Here is a 19697-nt window from a genome sequence, read left to right as displayed (position 1 = left end):
TGGTTGGTATTTGACTACAGGAAAACCTTAAACAGAAGGAATGGAAATGGAAATCTAGCACTCAATCTGATCTGAGAGACAGATTTGATGTATTTTAACAGTCATACGAATAGTGCCAGAAAGAAATGAAACCTGGGTGTATGAAAAGAGAGCGATGTGTTATCCATGCTGAGGCCAAACAAACACACTAAGAGTATAAGCAGCTAATGCAAACATTGTGCACATACTATATCAAGAAGAGAAGCACTGGCAAAATAAGCAACTTTCTGCTTGGGGATTATGTGTTTTGGAACCAGCTGTCCCTGCCAGGCACCTGTCTCACAGTATTATACTGAATCCAAGCAAGATGCCAGGACTCCTCAAGCTGGATAGCAAAATCCATTCCTTCAACCGAAAACATTATAAGAAAGCGTACATTTCAGCATCAACAGCTCTAATCCCTCAGTGAGCTTTGTATGAATCATATAGCTTTCATATGATGATATACAACCCCAAAAAACTGGAAATGTGTTTATCAAATATGTAGACACTAATCACATCCATTTTGACTTGCTTCTCCTCCTGTTTTAAGCAAAAGGGACAGTTACCATATATATTAACTATGGTATTCCTCATCTGTATTTTTCTGTTAAAATATAGATAAAATAGGCACCTTCTTTTCCTTAAGTGAAAATGTTTCTGTGGAAGAGAAAGCTCAGATGAGTATGAAATTCAGCTTTAGCTGGTTGGAGGTGCTGACTGAGAGTTCATCTGAGGTCTTAGATATAATGCCTCCTTTAAGCAAGGTAGGGTTCTGTCCTGCCTCAATGAAGTTGTGACTAGGCCTTTTGCTTTAAAAAATACCTCCTCTAAATCCAACCTTTTGTTTGTTGTTGTTAACTGTCCTTGACTTTATCTTAACCCATGGCGACCCTGTGGATGAGACATCTCCCTGTCCTCCATTGCTCTGCTTAAGTCCTGCAAACCCATGCCTGTGATCTCTTTAATAGAGTCCATCCATCTGACATTATTGTTTTTTTTCAGCATAATAATAATATGCTTTATTTTTATACAGCTTTTCTGAGGTGATCAAAGCGGTTCACAGAATCATTTAAATCTTACACATCATAAAAACAACCTCACAAAAACCAATAAAAATTGAACAACATGCAATAAAGACAAGCAAGATGGTGGTCGGGAGGAGGGCTTTACTTCTTAGCAGGCAGAGGCCTGTTGTTGCTGGCCTTCTTCTCTCCCCCTCAAGATGGTGGTCGGGAGGAGGGTTTGTCTTCTTAGCAGGCAGAGCCCTGTTGTTGCTGGCCTGCTTCTCTCCCCCTCAAGATGGTCATGCATTCATATGTGTGCATAGTAAGACAGACAAAGTTTTGTCATCTTGGCTTCCAGGGAGATTTCTGACTTGATCTGCTCTAAGAACCGGTGTCATGGACAGCCCTGGGCCTGACTTAGAGGCACAGTCAGAGGACTCAGACTCTGAAGACATGGAGGAGGCTGAGACAGGGGCAGATCCAGGGCTTATTATCAGTCCAAGCTATCACTAACACTGAGAGCTAAATTTTAGGATCAGCAACTCATGACTAAATATATCCTCTGTAAAGGTTCTCTAATAACTGTATGCCCTATAATATTAAGCACATTTCTTTAAGAACAAACATGACATCCATTGTTTTGTTTTATTTTTAGGCTAGGAAATCAGCCAACATCTCCCCTTGAGGCCTTAGTACTACTGGTCTTCCAGACAAGGCATGATGCAACTTGGTAAAAAAAACCCAAAACTTCAAAGGTTCATATAATTTAGATTGCTGATGTACATAGCCATGCCCTTAACATTTCATAGATGAAAACCAGGACACATGTGGCCAAGCAACAGCAGGATGGTCAAGATGTCAGGTTATTAATGAGGAAGAATCTACAAGCTAAGAGAGGCTACAAGTTTGCTTTTGACTGTGAAGGACAAGATTCTTCCCACCACCCCTTGCCACTTTCCTTTGCCCCTGCTGAGTTAACTGAGTACAAACTACTTTTTCACACTGAACTTAGTTTGCAGCAACTGAAGTTGGGGGAAGCAGAGAGGAGGAAAGAAAATCTGGGACATTTTAAAAGCAGCTGAAAAAGTGGAATGACAAAGGATTAATCAGATCTCAAATTTTTATCTCCTGGACGTTGAAATGCTTTGTGCCCAGTGTCACATGGCCAGAAAGAGGAGGGACCTGCTTACATAAGATATCCTTTCAAAGAACACACCAACAATACTTTGAGAAAATGCAAGACTATTACGAACATTGTCATTTTATTTTATTTTTCTGCTGTATGGTTCTTAAGAAGATAGTGAAGCTTTGAAAGCTTGCATAATATATTTTGTGCATTTTGGTTGATCTAATAAAGGTATCACTGTTTTGTGGGTTTTGGATGCTATCATCCATTCTTTTTATTTTTCTTATTTAGCATTTCTCTTTCAAGCAAGCTCCTTTCCTCCAGTCAATTCTGTGATTACAAGATTTTTATTCCTCTCTTTGATGGTCATTTTTTTCTTCAGTCATACTTATCATCTAGTCTCCTTCCAACAATGTCATCGTTTAAAGGGGATTTCCCATTTATAACAAATATTTCCTTCCAGAAGACTATTGTTGATGAGAGACTCTATAACAATAGTATCCTTAAGAATTAACATAGGCATGCCCAAGGGATTTTTGCATGCTCTGTGAGGTTTTGACTCCCCTTCACAAAAAACTTGTACCATATCACAATCTGCTTTTGAAATCTTCCTCAGTTTCTAAAGCAATGTGTCATGCAAAGTTTTCAAAGTGGATGCCCAGAGCAATCATGCATACTTCTATGGATCCTGGCTCAAGATAGGGTTGCCATAATTCTGGACCTCCAAACTGGGACAAATGTAGGATAAAAGTAGGACAAAATTTTCAAATGTAGGACACATTTTTAAAAAATGGAGGACACGCAAAAAAATTGATGCTTTTTTAAAAAAATGTTAATATAAATGCATGTTTCTTAGGCATGATCAAAATGGAGGACATTTTGGCATTGTTCCTAGACAGATGGCAGAAATGTACTTCCCTTTCTGGCTAACCCCCCCCCCCATTCCGAACAGCATATTTGGGCATTGAAGAGGAGGAAGAGTGGAAAAGGCAGAGGAGGAGGAAGAGGAGAAGAAGAAGAGGAGGAGGAGGAAGAAGGGGAGGAAGAGGAGGAGGAGAAGAAGAGATGGAGAAGAAGAGGAGGAGAAAGAAGATGAAAAAGAGGAGGAAAAGGAGGAAGAAGGAAGAGGAAGAAGGGGAGGAAGAAGGGGAGGAAGAGGAGGAGGAGAAGAAGAGATGGAGAAGAAGAGGAGGAGGAAGAAGATGAAGAAGAGGAGGAAAAGGAGGAAGAAGGAAGAGGAAGAAGGGAAGGAAGAAGAGGAGGAGGAGGAGAGGAGGAAGAAGAAGAAGAGGAGGAAAAAGATGAAGAAGAAGGGGAGGAAGAGGAGGAGAAAGAAGAAGAAGAGGAGGAGGAAGAAGGGGAGGAAGAAAAGGAGGCAGAAGAAGAGGAGGAGGAGAAAGAGGAAAGGCTCTTTCCCCTGCTTGGCTGCCTCCGTCGCCAACGGAGGAAGCCAGGCAAGGGAATGGGGCCTCGCTGAAGCCAAGCCCCAAACCTCTGCCTGGCTGCCTCCGTCGCCGTTTTGCCCCCACCCCCGGGATTCCCCCCCCCCCCCAGAGACGGAGGCAGCCAGGCAGAGGTTTGGGGCTTGGCTTCAGCCGTCCTCCAAGCCCCAGCCAAGCCTGGAGGACTCCGCGATCGCGGAGGAGCCCCCAGGGCATGGCTAGGGCTTGGAAGACAGCCGTCCTCCAAGCCCCAGCCAAGCCTGCAGGACTCGCGGGGGGCGGGGCCAAACCGGGGCGGGACCGTGCAGACCCGCCCCAAATCGGGAAAGTCCCGCCCCCAGGCGGGATATGGGAAGCCTAGCTCAAGATGACCCATAACATCCCCTTCTGATGTACATCAATGCTGTGCAACTTAAGGTGGTGATCTGTAGACCAGTGCTACTCTACAAGCCATTGGTTGTCATTCTACAGTAAATATAACAGTAGTATGACATGGATATAGTAATGATCCCCAGAACATTGGGGGGGGGGGAACCCTACTGGTCCACCCCATCAGACAGCTTGAGAAAGACTGCTTTAATCATCAATTTCTCATTTTTCAAATGGGATTTTAATATTACTTGACTCATCTGAACGTTTATTGCCTTCACCAATGTCTTTCTTATCTTTTCTACTCAGTAGGAGAAACCTGAATAAATTATTTAGAAAGCTGTATGCAACATCCAAAGCTTTTATCTTTTTATTATGTTTTAAGTGTGTTGCCAACTGTTTCAACACTTGCTTTTAATATAATTGATTATTTAATTAAAAATCTTTTTGTATAATAGGATTTAAACTATATTTTGCTCTGCTCTAATTTGTGGCAATCCACCTTGGTCCCCATGTTAGCAGAAAGGCAGAGTAATCAATCAATCAATCAATCAATCAATCAATCAATAATAGTTGTGAATGCAGCAGGTAGACTCTTGACTTACTGCAGTGGAAGCAGCATGCAGGGATGTAATTCTTCACTGTTTCTTCTCGAAGAAAGCAGTGAGTAATTTTAACAATTTTCTTCCTATTCCAAGAAAGTCTTTGAAAATTTACAGGACTTATTCTGTGCATTTGCGCATGGTTGTTTTTCACATTTTCTGAGCATCAAAGAGCATTTTTTGCACATAATATAATATAGTATCAGACACAGGTAATTGGGAAACACTCAGATACCAGCACAGACCCACAAAAGACTTGCCAATCCATTATTCTTCCAGATGGGTCTCCTGTCTGTAGCTTTTGGACCAGTGGAAGAACAATGTGGAATATTCTTTGCATCCCTATTTTTCAATAGCTCGTGTGAAAATGTTGCTTTCTATTGTATTATAGAGCTTTGTAATTCCAATAGATAAAAATACAAACACATGTCTTCGGTTCTCCTAGATAAGTAAAGACAATACATTTGTGCTTGCTACAATTCACAAAAGGCTGAAGATTTCAATGGGAGGCACACAGAATTGGTTGACATTTACTTTTTTCTGTAGAAAACATAATGTTACCTAAAGGAAATCATTTTTCTTATAAAAAGAAATAATTAACAAGCAAGATAACTGTTAATATTTTGCTATAAAGATACTGGTCTCTAGAAATTATTTTCCCTTTCCTTCTTATTTAACCCCACTAGAGATAAAAAAAATAATGGGTCAATATAACTTCCCTACACACTTCATATTTGCTACCATAATTGACAGTGGGTCAATATCATTTCCCTGCACACTTCATTTTGCTCTAGTGAACTGATTTCTTTCTTTTTTGTAAAATGCACAATAGACAAAAAGACCTGGAAGTAACATTACCTATAAAAAAGAAACTGCATTTTTTATAAAGGAGATGTTTATTCCTGGCATAAGAAAGTGTTTTGGAGACAGTAATAACCACAATCTTAAAAGAGTGAAAAGGAAAGTAATCTGTTGTAAGCACGTAAAACTCAATGGTGTCACTGAATCATACAGTCTTAGAGTTGGAAGAGACTACAAGAGCCATCCAGTCCAATCCCCTGCTATGCAAGAAGACACAGACAAAGCACTTACAACAGATGGCCATCCAGCCTCTGTTTAAAAACCAACAAAGAAGGAGTCTCTACGATTCTCCAAGGCAGTGTATCCTACTGTTGAACATCTCTTACTGCTAGGAAGTTCCTCCTAAATGTTGAGGTAGAATCCCTTTTTGTGTATTTTGAATCCATTGCTCTGGGTCCTATTCTGTGAAGCTGCAGAAAACAAGCTTGCTCCATCTTCAATAAGACATCCCCTCAAATATTTAAATGTGGCTATTGTGTCCCCTCTTAATCTTCTCTTCTCCAAGGCTGAACACACACAGTTCTCTAAGCTGCTTCTTATAGGGCATGATTTCCAGACTGTTCACCATTTTGGTCATTCTCCTCTGGACACAGTCCAACTTGTCCACAACCTTCTTGAATTGTGGTGCCCAGAACCAGACACAATACTGCAGGTGGGGTCTAGCCAAAGCAGAATAGGATCAACATGTGTCACACAGAATGGAGTGAACACGTTACACTTCTCTCCCTTGCTCAGTGGAGAACAACTTACCCTGTGTCCATTTGATGGAGAAAAATGTATTACATTATGGATGAGCATGCACCAGAGTTCATGGGGCTATCCTGCCCAGTTTTATCTGCTCTGGACCTTCAGAGGGCCACAGGGCATTGTTACAGCTACCATTGTTAGGGGCTAAAAGTGTCAACATGTTATATCTGGTCACTTGGAGGCAATTTTAGATTTTTTGCTTTTTGCTGCTTCAGGGTATGAAGTCCCCCCACCCCAGTATTTTATAGCTGAACAAAGCTTTTTTTTTTTTTTTAATCCTTTTAATGCATTTTTTCAACTCAAAAACAACCATTTTAAAAAAAGTTTCAGAACCTTAGGCATTGGTGGGGATCCCATAGGGCTGTGCTGTATCCTCAAAGATGCACAGACCAAACCCTTCTCCTGCATGAAGTTGTGGGGCAAAGGCAAGCTTGGCATAGGATGGCCAATTTCATGATAGTTCCACACTTTGGCTTTATACTGGGGAAATGCTGATGTACAAATGGTCATACTTTGTCAGAATGGTATCCCATTCAGGGTTGCACAAGCCTGTGATGTTAATATAATCTCATGCACATGCCTATAAACTTTACCTAGCAGGGTTCATTAAGTGTGATTCTTAGGTAGTGAGTATGGAATTGAACTGACTGTTGCATCAACTACTAGAGTGTGGAAATTCAGAAAATTAGCTGGTATAACTGCATGCTTTGCAACTGGGGAATAGAATCTCAGTCACAGTTCTATCATCCGAACAGGGAGGAACTTAATTTTCATCTAAAAATACCAATTAAATTGAGGAGGGAAAAGTATGCTAAATTCATTTTAACCTTTACTGAATTTTATAACATGCCTGTTGAGGTCTTTCGTGAGAAGGATAAAGAGATAGTGGAAACCAAAGCCTGATTCACAGAAGACAGGAATAAGACATCCAGTTTTATTTTGTGGATAATTGGGCTTTTTCATTATTATTATTCTGAAGAAATTCAAAGGTAACGAATGCAAATCCTTCCGCCTTACATCTTGACTTTTGAGAGAGGTGCAAATTGGAGCAGGGCTGCCCAAAGTTCAGCATAGTTACTAAGCAACAGAAAATGTTATATTTATATTTTTAAAATCTTACTTCCATCGTAGGCAAACGGTGGACATTGAAAACTAACAAAGGTCATTTTGAAATGTGATTATCATGTGAAAGAAGCTGATGGCTCCTTCTGATACATATTGTAAGACAACTTTTCATCTGAGAAACTGTCCCTGGCTATGTGTAATGCTAACATTTATAATCCACACAGCAGTTATGGTGAGAAATAAACAGCAAAGCATTTATAGTATCAGCCTGATTGATTCACAGGCAGGAATGGAAAAATACCAGGCCATCTAGAAATATAAATGTGACTTCTGCAGCCCGGCAGAGTCACACAATGTAAGAATATAAGGAGAATCCTATTGGGGTAAGGCAAATGTCTCATACTACTCCTGACAGGGGCCAGCCTGGAAAGACCACAAGATATAAAGGAAGCAGCTTGAATCCTGTTGTTAATCCTGACTGGAGCACATCCACTTATTAATTGGGTTTTATGTAAATGTTGATGTGCCATTGAACAATTGATTGAATGAGTTTAATCTATTTGGGACTAACCAACACTGCCAGCCAGCATCCTTGCCAAAACGCATTTACTAGCATAAACACTCATAATTCAATCATTGAATTCATTCAGTTTTTATTGACTGACTAGCTGTTAAAAGCTGTAGTGTGGGGGCAGACTGTGGGATTTACAGAGCAGGGCATGGAGGTTGTCGTTGTTGATTTTGGGGAATCTTCTTCAAAATCTTCTTCAAAAAGGCATCTTCCTCTAATATGGAATTTCTCACTTTACAACCTCTCCAATGCAATTTGTCACTCATAGAATCATAGAGCTGGGAGAGACCACAAGGGCCATCTAGTGCAATCCCGTGACATGGAGAAGACACAGTTAAACTCAGTTGCATCTCTTTTTTGTTTCCATCCACACCACCGCCCATAAAGATGTACATTTCAATCAGTCTTCAAAGATCTTTTTTGTTAAAGGAGATAATAAAGAGTTGTTTATTTCAGTTAGAGGGCACTGATCTGCTTCAAGTACAGAAATAAATGAGCAGCTTCAAAGATGGGTGAATTCATCAAGAAAAAGGAATTCTTAATCTGATATTTTTAACAATCTCTAAGTATATGTAGGACATATTCTGTACAGTTAAATTAATGCATACTTTCTGCCTCTCCACTCCCAATCAAGAAATGTGATCTACAAAGATACCTAGTAGAGAGTCAGTTTTTCATGCAGATCCCAGATCCCAATGAGCAATTTTAGCAATTTCTTTCCCAGTGTAAAAAAGGAAACACTGTAATAGAAAACAACCTTTTCTGTATAGGAAACAGCATTTCTCATGCAGAAAATGACATTTCTGAGCAGAAAATGCTGGTTTGCACAGAAAATGGTGTAATTGAGAATTTGCTCTGCACAAAATTTGCAAATCGTTTTTGCATGGAAAACAGCAGTTTTGGCACAGAAATGCTACCAAGTATTGAGTGATCATATAATGAGAAATAAATTGATGCACCTGTATGTATCAAGTACCCTGTTAGTAAAAACTATATGGGAAGCCTCAATTTATCCAATGGGGTAGGGACTGGAGGACTGTAAAAAGGTGGAAGTGGTTGAAAGCAGAACCCAGACTTTATTTTTAGTTTGCAAACACAAGACTGAACACTAAAAGACACCAAGTTGACTGAGAGAAAACTAAACCTAGCATGGCAGTGATGGTTGAAAGGGGTCAAAAGTATGGTTTATGGCTTGAAAAGGGGGGAGGGATGCCTGTAGAGTAGCCTTTTGACTGTAGTGTGACAGGTGCCATCACTGTGTCGTGTGATGCTTAGGGTTGGGCCAAGCCAAGGTCTAAATCCCTATTCAGAGAAGCTCACAGGAAGACCTTTGGCTAAGGTCTTCCTCTGCTTATCATAGAATGAGAGAGGAGAATGAATATTTTGATATCCTTTGCGGGAAAGTAGATTATAATTTTAATAAATTAAATAAATAATAACTAGTGGTCTAGTTGATATGATGCAGTGAATAGCTCTGGGCATGCTTGTGGGAAATCCAGGTCTAAACCCTTGCTCAACGGTTCACTGGTTGATCTTAGGCAGATTAATATATTCTAGTTTTTACATGGGTGGACTTGCTGTTGAATTTAGAATAAGATAATGATTTGAGCCTTCACAGAGTGCCACCAGAGCTGCGATCACACCCAATGCCCACTCAAAACTTTTCAATGGAGCCAGTTGCATTTTTAACTGGAATTCAAAGAAGAATGGCAGATCAAGGGTCACCAGCTCACATTCTCAGCTTAACTACTTTCACATTTGGATATACATTTAAATATTTGAAAAGACATCTGAAAACAGATTCCAGACAACCAAAACAACCTTTTGCTCATCTGAAGACTAACAAATGGGCAGGGGGATTAGTTACTGAGTTTTCTCAAATGTCAGAGCAATTACAGATGATGTCTTGTCTCCCTCCTTGGAGTCCAGCTCTCTATTATAGGTATTGGAGAGAGCAAAGCCTTTAATTTCCACCAGACCAATTCATTATTCATTCAGTTCTCAAAAACGGAAAAAATTATCACTAAAATAAGCAATTACTTCAGTTTCACAGCTCACTGGCTGGATGGTTAGAAAAGCAGTCACTTGCACTATGTTTTTCTTTAAAAAAAGAAAAGAAAAAAGGAATGGACTGTTTACAAATGTAGTCGTAGTATTGCACATATATTAGCAAAGAGGAGGCTTTTCAAGATTAAATCTTTCAGTGTACCTAGGTTAAAGACCTCTGCTTCTGTTCCTGTTGCTTCACAAAGGACTGTGAAACAATAATTTAAGAGTGGCTTGGTTCAAGAGAGGCAATGCAGGCTCTGAAATACTGTAAGTGCTGCCTGTAGGATGGTATGAATCCTATCTAGAATTAAAGAAATTGTCCAGTAGGAGTCAGATCATAGATCTGCCCAATAAGATTATACATCTACCCAGAATCATCTCTTCTGACTGACATCACCTTAGGGGACAATGGAGTGCAACTGCATGGGACTGATTTCCCCTCCAACATCCATCTGCAGGCTGCACCCACCCATACAGAGCAAGCCCAAATATCTCAGAATCTTTTGCCGTCTCTCTCAAAATGGTGGCAGGGACTTGGAGGGCTTTTTGCTTGATTTGGAGGCAAAATTGTCCCAAATTATGGTTTTTCTAATAGTGGCCAACCAAATGCCTATTATTGTTTTGTACCTTCAAGTTGTTTCCGATTTATGGAAACTCTAAGGATTTTCTTGGAAAGATTTCTTCAGACAGGGCTGGCCTTTGCCTTTCTCTGTGGCTGAGAGAGTATGACTTCCCAAGGACACCGAGTGGTTTTCCATGGCTGAATGAGAATTTGAACCCTGGTCTCCCAGAGTCCTAGTCCCAATTTTAGTATATGTCCTGCCGAAGCGAGCACCCCAGAGTACTTAAACCACTACACCATGCTGGCTGTCATCAGAAGTGTAGGAAAAAACTAATACAGCTTCATCTGGGCTAGCTTAGTAAGATGCAGACTTCTCTTTAGAATTGCATTTCTTTATTTAGGAAATTTCCTCTAGAAAAAGAGGCTGACACAGCAAAGGTTACATCCCACATATCTTGTTCACCCCAGGATCTAAGTCTCAGGGCTTACTGAAAGAATGAAAATGGGGAAAGATAATCAAAACATCTGGTAGGAATGTTAGCTCGATGGGTATTTATCTCAGTATCCTCAGTGTATGAGTGACTTGGTAACTTTTGGAAGACTATATCAGAGTGTATGAGCAGTGGGTCTGGGGTTCCTACGCTGTTCAGACTTTAACCAATTAGGATATGAGAAGTGCATTTTCTTCAGCGAAGCTGGATCCTTGATACACCAGTGTGGCCTTCTACTTTTTCTTGGGTGGCCAGGAGAAGAAATTCAACTTCCAAAGCACCAAATCATGTCTCCTAGATGCTAAAGCAGGGCAGGAGCATCAGTGCCTTTCCAGATGTTGTTAGACTCACATTCCCATCAGCTTTTGCCTGTTTGGCTAGAGGTGAGGGGAAATGTAAGTAGTAATACTGAGAAGATTAAACACTTCCATAAACCTGTACTAAAGTGGGCTGGTAGGAAGGGACCATATCCAGCCCTCTAGGATCCATTGGCCCTGTTCTTGTCCCATTACAGGTCACCAATGCTGCCTGCACTACAGTAGGGGGGGGGGGGGGTAACTAAATACAGATAGTGGAAAATTTCCTCCTGATCCCCCAACACATGCCACACATGCCTATTTGTAACCGCAGTGTGTCTGCAAGTCAGAAGTGAGCTATTTTGTGAGGGGAATCAATTTAGGGTCTTATTGTGGTCTCCTGTCCTTTTAAAATAGCCTCAAAGTCACACCTAGAAATGTTTAGTAATGGGGAATTCAGGTGACTAGTGTGGAGCTTCAGTGGCTGGGTCTCAGGCTACAATTTCTTCACCCCTATTTTAGGCAGTGTGAAGATGGTCAGTTGCAGAACTTGGGAAAAAAATGGAGTACCATTCACAGAATCCCCAGGTGGAGGATTCTTGGAATTGTGGTCCTAAAAGTAATCTTCCCCTGCACACTGATAGAAAATACACACACTCACACCAGTTCAGCTGATGTCTTTGGCACTATGAGAGATACAGCACTTATGAGCTTTCTGGTAGTAGTTGAGGGACCCCCAAGAGTGTAACAGGATGCATATGTAACTTGCTGCTACTGCAGTGCGTAAGATTATTTGATTGCAACAATCAGCCACAATCCAGCAGAGTAGGCTTGTCTGCACAAACAGAGCATATCACTTATTATGGTCCAGCAGGGAAAGAGCCACTATGAAAACAGCAGGCTTTGTTCTCTGTAATTGCCAACAATGAAGACTTTTAATGCCCACACAGGATCTTAGATTGTGGTTACTGTGTCAGGAAGCATTAGCCTGTGCAGATTAACTAAATATCAGAACTCTGTTATGGCCAGTCAGGAATTTGAAGAGCAAACAGCTACAAGAATTGCTAGAAGTCTGTAATTTTAAGATTTACTACTTCCAGTATAATATCTCATGGGGTGATAAAGAATTATGGCATCCAACCAACAGGAAAAACTACTATTTATATTGCCACTGTAAGATATTTGGTGCTGCACATATACAAGAGCACAAACAGTTAATATTAAAGTCATGCTTAGAGTCTGGGGAGCACTTGTTTTGCTGTGCAGAAATGATTTCAGATTGTCACTGGAGTCCTGGCTAGCAGGTGTGATCTCTTTCTTCTTTTCATGCAGACCGTAAGAGTTGGGTAAAAAAAGATCTGGGCACTGGGGAATTCATTCATGGAAATTTCTATCTTACCCTACAACTAGAGATCTCATATTGTTGAAAAATAACAATATTTTTTATAAGTAAAAAAATCCCCTGCCCAACAGGACAAATCCAAGTGAAGCTCACTAAGTACCAAAAAGTTTAATCTTAAAATCAGGCCAATGGCAGGCATTCCACAGTTGGGGTACCACTGCAGAAAAGGTCTTTTCTCATATTGCCAAAGATCATATTGCTCCCAAAGATAGCATTAAGCAAGGGTTACCAGAAAAGTTTAGTTGGCACTATGGTTGACTCTGAGGCAGTACAGACTAGCACTTAATGCCAGCCTGTACGTGAACTATGGCTGAGTGTCCAGACGCTCCTAGCCCTAGTTTTGCTGCCTGGCTGCCATCATGGCATGTGCCTGTCCACATAGCACGCACCATGATAGCAGCACCCAAACAGGGGTGGATGGTGCCAGGGGTGGATTATGACACTCCTTCCAGGAAGCTGCTCAGAGCTGCTTCTTTTGGGGCACGGATCTGTGGTGCAGTGTGCAGCTGCTGCGGCACAAATCCAGAGCAGGAAGAGGTGGCTTCCAGTCACCCGTATGTACTGCCTCAAACTCAGTGTGGATTGTTGCAGTTCAATAGGGAAATCATCTGTTCCTGGTGACTTATTTTTCACCATTTCTCTGATTGCAGCTTCTACCTCATTTTTTTTAGAATTTGGGGTTCATCTTCATATGGCTCTTCATTCTATATGTTCTTAACTTTTGTTATCTCTTCTATAAAGTTCTTCTGTGTATTGCATCCATTGTCCTTTTATTCCTTCCTGGTCTTGAAGTGTGTTATTTTTATTGTTATAGATTGTCCCAGTCCTTGGTTTGAACCTTCCTTTGATTTCCCAAATCTTGTGGAATAGTTCTCTTGTTCTTCCCTTTTTGTTGTTGTCTTCTGTTTTTCTCACTGGTTGTTGTAGTAGTTTTTTTATGTTTACGCACTAGCCATTATGTTGTTGTGTTCATGGTTCTTAGTTTATTCCCATCTCCTTTTTGTTTCGCTGCTCTTCTTTCCTTTATTGCTTTTAATGTTTTATCTGCCATCATGTTTTTTTTCTTCCTTTTTGCCTATTGAATGTGTCTGTCTGCATTCTTCTTTTATTATCTCCTTGACTTCAGACCAAAGCTCTTCCAATTCTCGGTCTATTATTCTTAGTAGTGCAAATCTGTTCCTTACATTGTTGATTAATTCAGTGGAGATGTTGTTCAGTTCATATTTTGGAATGACTGGTTTTGTTTTCTTCTTGATTTTACTCTTATTTTTATGCCCAAAAATTGACGCCAAAACTCCAGGTCAACTTATATACAAATCAGTATGGTAATGTGCTAGCAGCTCTTTCAATTTCCCCATGCAATCAGGAGACAGTTTCTTTTTCTCTTGAGTCAAGCAGAAAGAGCCCTGGGTGACTGATTGCTGTTAAACAAACAGAATCCCACCCACGCCATCTGCTGCTGTCTAGGGAGTCAAGGGCGAAACCAAAGTTGAAACACTGAAGCAAAAAGCCTCAATTAGAATCCTCTTGTTGTGTGCACATGTATACACACTGAAGGAGCCTCCATGTTTTACCCTCTACTTATCCATAATTTTGGCCCCGAAACCTGCCCTCAACTCATGTACACATGAGGTCGACTTATGGCTGAGTATATACGGTACTTGAATTATGGTGATAGCCATAGGTTTTCCATGGATCTTTATTGAGCTAATTCAGTCTGGTTTTGCATTGTCTTCTCTGCCTGATTTTGCCATATCTTTTCTTAGTATGAAAACCAAAACATTTCTTCATGTCTTTTCAGTCCCTGAGTAGAATACTGTGCAGTTGTCTGATTCAAAGTGGCCCATTCCTGTCCATTTTAACTCACTTACCCCCAGCACTGCTATGTTAGTGGAGACTGCAGCCGGGAAATCAAAAGAAGATTAAGAATGGGAAGGGCTGCTATGAAAAAACTAGAAAAGATCCTAAAATGCAAAGATATACAACTCTGCACAAAAAATAGAATTGTACAAGCCACTGTATTCTCTATTAACATGTATGGATGTGAGAGCTGGACAGTTAAGAAAGAAGACAGGAGGAAAATCGATTCATTTGGGATGTGGTACTGGAGAAGAGTGCTGAGGATGCTGTGGGTAGCCAAAAAGACAAACAAATGGGTCCTAGAGCAGATCAAGCCAGAAATCTCTCTGGAAACCAAGATGACAAAACATAGGCTGTCGTAATTTGGAAACATCATGAAAAAGCATGAATCACTGGAAAAAAACAATAATGCTAGGAAAGGTAGAGGGAAGTAGAAAAAGAGGAAGGCCACATGCTAGAAGGATGGATTCTATTAAAAGAAATCAAAAGTGTGAATTTGCAGGAGCTAGGCAGAGCAGTGGAATACAGGATGTCTTGGAGGTGTCTCATCAGCAGGGTCACCATACGTTGATGTCGACTCCAGGGCAGTTAACAACAACCAGAAAAGGTGACTGTGGAGAAGGGGTTCAAAGCAAAACAAGAGTTATGATGCTTTGTAGGTATTGATCTAAAAGCGAATATCAATTTAATTACGGTTGTTATTTTAATTCAACACTGGAAAGACTAATAAAAATATTTGGAAAATGGTCAGAAAATACATTTCTCAAGGCTGAAAAACTCTAATTAGGAGAATGCTGGACTGATGAGAATCTTTACAGTTAGAACTTAGTCTATACAAACTTTATGATGTTTTGCAAAGAATACAGATTTTCTGTGCAGAAATTATTTTCTGTCCAAAAATTCTGTTACTTGAGCAGAAAATGCTGTATTGTACGCAAAAACACAGACATATGTGAATTTTGTCCAGAATAAGAACTCTGAATAGTCTTTGAACCTCCATAGTTTTCAAAGACTTTCTAGCACTGGGAAGAAAATTGCTAATTATTTGGTGTTTCCTTCAAGAACACAAATAATGAAGAATTACATCAACTTAAATTTTGCAAGATTTAAAAATACATTTCAGTTTTATAGGTTAAAGTGCAAATAAGGAAAAATCTCACATTCTTTTATTGATATTAAGGCCTGTGATTTCCTTGTTTGGGGTTAGTTTATGCACAAGTTGTTTTTGCTTTCAGAGTTAACTAGTATCGTATGCCACTAGCCATTCTCTTTTCACAGATTTAAATGATATCTAGAGATTATTTGGGCACAAGATGGGTGTATATGTATATGTGTGTTCCATAGCATGGAAAAGTAACATTTCCAAGTTCTGGTATGGGTGTGTGCATATGCACACAGATTCACTCACACACTTTACTTTGGGCACAATGTAAACAACTGCCTCTGTTTTATCACATTCTAGATTTTCAGTATCTGGAAGATTTAAATAAAACTACACGAAGTGTCAAAAGTCAAAATTGGTGTATCATTAATAATAATAATAATAATAATAATAATTTGTTTTATTTATATACCGCTATTCCAAAGATCATAGCGGTGAACAGCAAGTAAGCTAATTAGCAAGTAAGCTAATTTGCACCCAACAGTCTGGGTACTCATTTTAGCGACCTCGGAAGGATGCAAGTTTGAGTCGGGCTTGGGCCCTTTTGCTGGCCTTGAACTCGCAACCTTGTGGTTTTGAGTGAATGGCTGCAGTACAGGCATTTAACCACTGCGCCACCAGGGCTCCATTGATTTTTTAGTCCAAACATTTACATCTTCAAGTGTGTGAAAGAACTGCCAGATGGCACATGCCACATGATTTGCAGATTCTATAGAAAAATACTCAATGCATTTTGTCTGGCTGTTGAGTTTGCCCGGTTGTTGATCTTGCCTAATGTTCTTATTCTAACCATAGAAGAAAAGTAGGACGTTGTGCTGTGTAGGTGAGAACCAAAGCTCAGTAGCAGAAGACATGGTTTTTATGCACAAGGTCTTAGGTTTAATCCTTGCCATCTCCAGTCAAAAGATCTCCGGTAGTTCTGATGAACTGAGTACATGTCTTTAACTGGATAACACCTATACTTAAGATCATAATTTTTCTTACTGGTGTTCACATTCTGGTAACATGATTCATATTCTGATTTCAACGGATCTGCCAAAGAATATGAATTTACATGAAAGAAGAGACCCAAACAACTTGTTTTCAGAATTTCAGTAGGGAAATTAGACCCTCACTAGTCTTCTTCAGAAATTACTTCCATAGAGTGGATTGTGAGATAATAGCATTTGCAGAGAGGGGAACTATTTCTGGAAAAACGGAAATCAAACTGCTTTGTATTCCCAAGTCTCTGCTCTGCTGCTGTTCATCCATCATGATCCACCCCTGCCTATTTTGCCATCAACCCCTGCTCAACATGCCGGCAGCTTGTTCAAGCTAATGTGCTTCCACGCATGATGTTTATCCTAAGTGAATGGGCTTCATTTCTTTTGCCATCTTTTAATTACTTTCTAAAACTTCAATCTCTAACTGCTGTATATTCCAGAACATCAGGCGCATCACATCCTGGATGAAAAAAAATGACATAGAGATTGACAAGGAAGTCTAAATGTAGGGATGTTTGGTGTTATAGAAAAGAGAAAGCAAGGCAACAGTAAACAATGTCCAAGACAGAAAAAATGGCATATTCCAAAATTACTGTTTGCGGGGGTGGGGGGTGGGGGTTTAAGATGAAAATGCATCTTCACAGTAATGAAACAGCCTAAGGACTTAACCCAAAGTTGGGGGGGATGATGATAAGGACTTCCTATTTAAAAACAGGTTTTTAAAAAGCAAACCCCAGTAGCATCAACAGTATGGTTCTTCGCTTACATAGTGAGTAGGTCCAAGAAGCTGGTACTGAAGGGCAGCTATTCAGTACCTTGAATTTGGGCTTATTTGGAGGATCACAGGGTTCTATTCAGTCCCCTTTGCTTTGCCTGAAGATTTTAAGTTGGGTGCCATCCATATGCAAGTAGTTTTCTTTTCTACTTTCTACTTTTCCTTTTTCTTCTAATGCCAGAGAAAATGTGACGGGGTGAGTTTGGATGAGTGATGGATTGGAACAGTCCTACTAAATGGGCTGGTAAGACAAGGTTTGATCCAAATGAGACACAAGTTTTGTTGGTTAGTAAGACAGTTGATTTGAGTTTGGACATGTAGCCTGTGCTGTGCTGGAGACTGTTCCTGTCCCAGACATGATACTGGGGACTAAATAGTTGTGACAAGGAGCGTTTCATCTCAGCATTGCCTTATGTGCCAGCAGTACCCTTTGCTAGATCATGTAAAACTGGCCAATAGTCAGATCATGTATTGGCCATATCCAGATTGCAGCAGTCTGATGGATTTTATGTGGGGCTCTCATCAAGTCACACACTCTCAGCCCCAGAAGACCCCACGTTCACCTTAATTGGAAATGACTTGAAAGTATACAACAACAAACATCTTAAAGAATACCACTTTCCAAATGAAACTGCTTATAGATTATAAATGAAGTCCTAGTCAATCTAGTACCACATTCTGAAGTACTCTTGTTGGGAGACACAAGAGCAGGACCTTCTTAGTAGTGGAACTGCAATTGTAGAAATCCCTCTCAAATTCCTCTTGGTTAGCTCTTTCAGTCTTTTGAGTTTTAGAATGATGCCTAAGATATACAGTGCACTCGTGTCATACGCAGGTATGACATGAGCGGCTTTCAGCATATGCCAGAAAAATTCCTGGAGTGCCCCGGAAGAAGTAATGGACATGAGCCCCATTATTTCTAATGGGGCTCCAGCATATGCGGGATTTCCCTTATGCGGGAGGGTCCGGAATAGATCCTCCGTGTAAGAGAAGGGCCCACTGTATATCTGTATATATATTCTTTGTGCTTCAAATGATTAGAATCAAACCTTACACAAAAAACACACCAAAAATAGTTAACCATCCCACAGCCAAAATAATGAGATTAAAATGAATGCAGTGTAATGTTTAAACTATTAAAATGGCATTGTGAGAGCAATGTGAAACAACTGGATCAGTTTTATTGCTGAAAATTCCTTGGAGGCTGAAATGCAGGACAGCTACATAAAAATCTTTCCATTTTTTCCCCCTGCAATGTATCTGCTTTATGTTTGTAGGAAGTTGGGGTCAGGGTTAATCATAATGCTAAACACACTGGTCTCATCTGATTTCAGAAACTAAACAAGGTTGGACCTGGTTAATATTCAGATGGGAGACAGAGATTGGAAGAAATCCTGCCTGAAACGTCAGACAGTCACTGCCCATCAGAATTTACAATGCTAAGGTAGAAAGGCCAACAGTATTGCTGGAAAGCATCCTCTTCACTCATCCCTCTTCCATTCTCTATTAGAGAAATGGGAGCTTTAGACAGTACAGTGGGTCCTTGGTATCAGCTGGGGTTTGGTTTCAGCCCCCCCCCCCCATGGATACTGAAATTCATGAATGCTGAAGTCTCATTATATACAGTGGGGTACTGAAATGCTGTCCCTTATATAAAATAGCAGAATCAGGGTTTGCTTTTTGGAATGTATATATATATTGGAATTATTTTCAAGCCCATGGATAGTTGAATCCATGTATATGGAGGGCTGACAGTATAAGGTTTTTCTGCTTGTATCTGTCTTATTCACATTGCCCCTTAAGCTTTCCCCATTTGCTCAGCAACAGATTGTAATGCATGGTCACTGCAACCAGACCATGTGATCCCAGAAATGCCCAGGTATCTGTATTTGCAAAAACATGTCTCCTTCTAATCCTTCTTCCTCTTCCTTCTTCAGGATGGTGTGTGCCAGCTCTCTTGAGCTGTGCCTATATCTGATTATATACTCCAATGTCACTGGTAAACATTTTAGTTATATAACTTGAATACTGCATATTTGCCTTGCTTTACTGGAGATAGCTCCAGAGGGATATTCAAGAGATTCAACGCACTTCTCTACAAACTCTGATAAAGAAGACTGTCTCTTAACTGAACCAGATTTTAACTTTCCCCAAAAGGGACTAACACCCTAAAACCCAACAATCTGACTCAGTATGAGGCAGTGTCCATTGTTCATATGGTCTAATGGTGAATAGGATGTGAATTATAACCAATGGGAAATAGCAGAAGAAAACCAAGTTGAATAGATTGTGAATTGTAACCAATGGGA

General features: G+C 40.2%; 1 protein-coding gene across 1 annotated transcript in view; it reads right to left on the bottom strand.

The window, feature by feature from the left end:
- The window catches only part of GUCY1A2 (guanylate cyclase 1 soluble subunit alpha 2), a 263827-nt gene that overhangs the window by 13076 nt on the left and 231054 nt on the right, over positions 1 to 19697 (bottom strand). The window lies entirely within an intron of this gene.

Source organism: Sceloporus occidentalis, unplaced genomic scaffold (genome assembly GCF_023333645.1).
Source record: "Sceloporus occidentalis isolate IW3139 unplaced genomic scaffold, rSceOcc1.0.p SCAF_2, whole genome shotgun sequence".
NCBI classification, from domain to species: Eukaryota; Metazoa; Chordata; class Lepidosauria; order Squamata; family Phrynosomatidae; genus Sceloporus; species Sceloporus occidentalis.
This window is presented reverse-complemented; position numbering and strand designations above follow the sequence as displayed.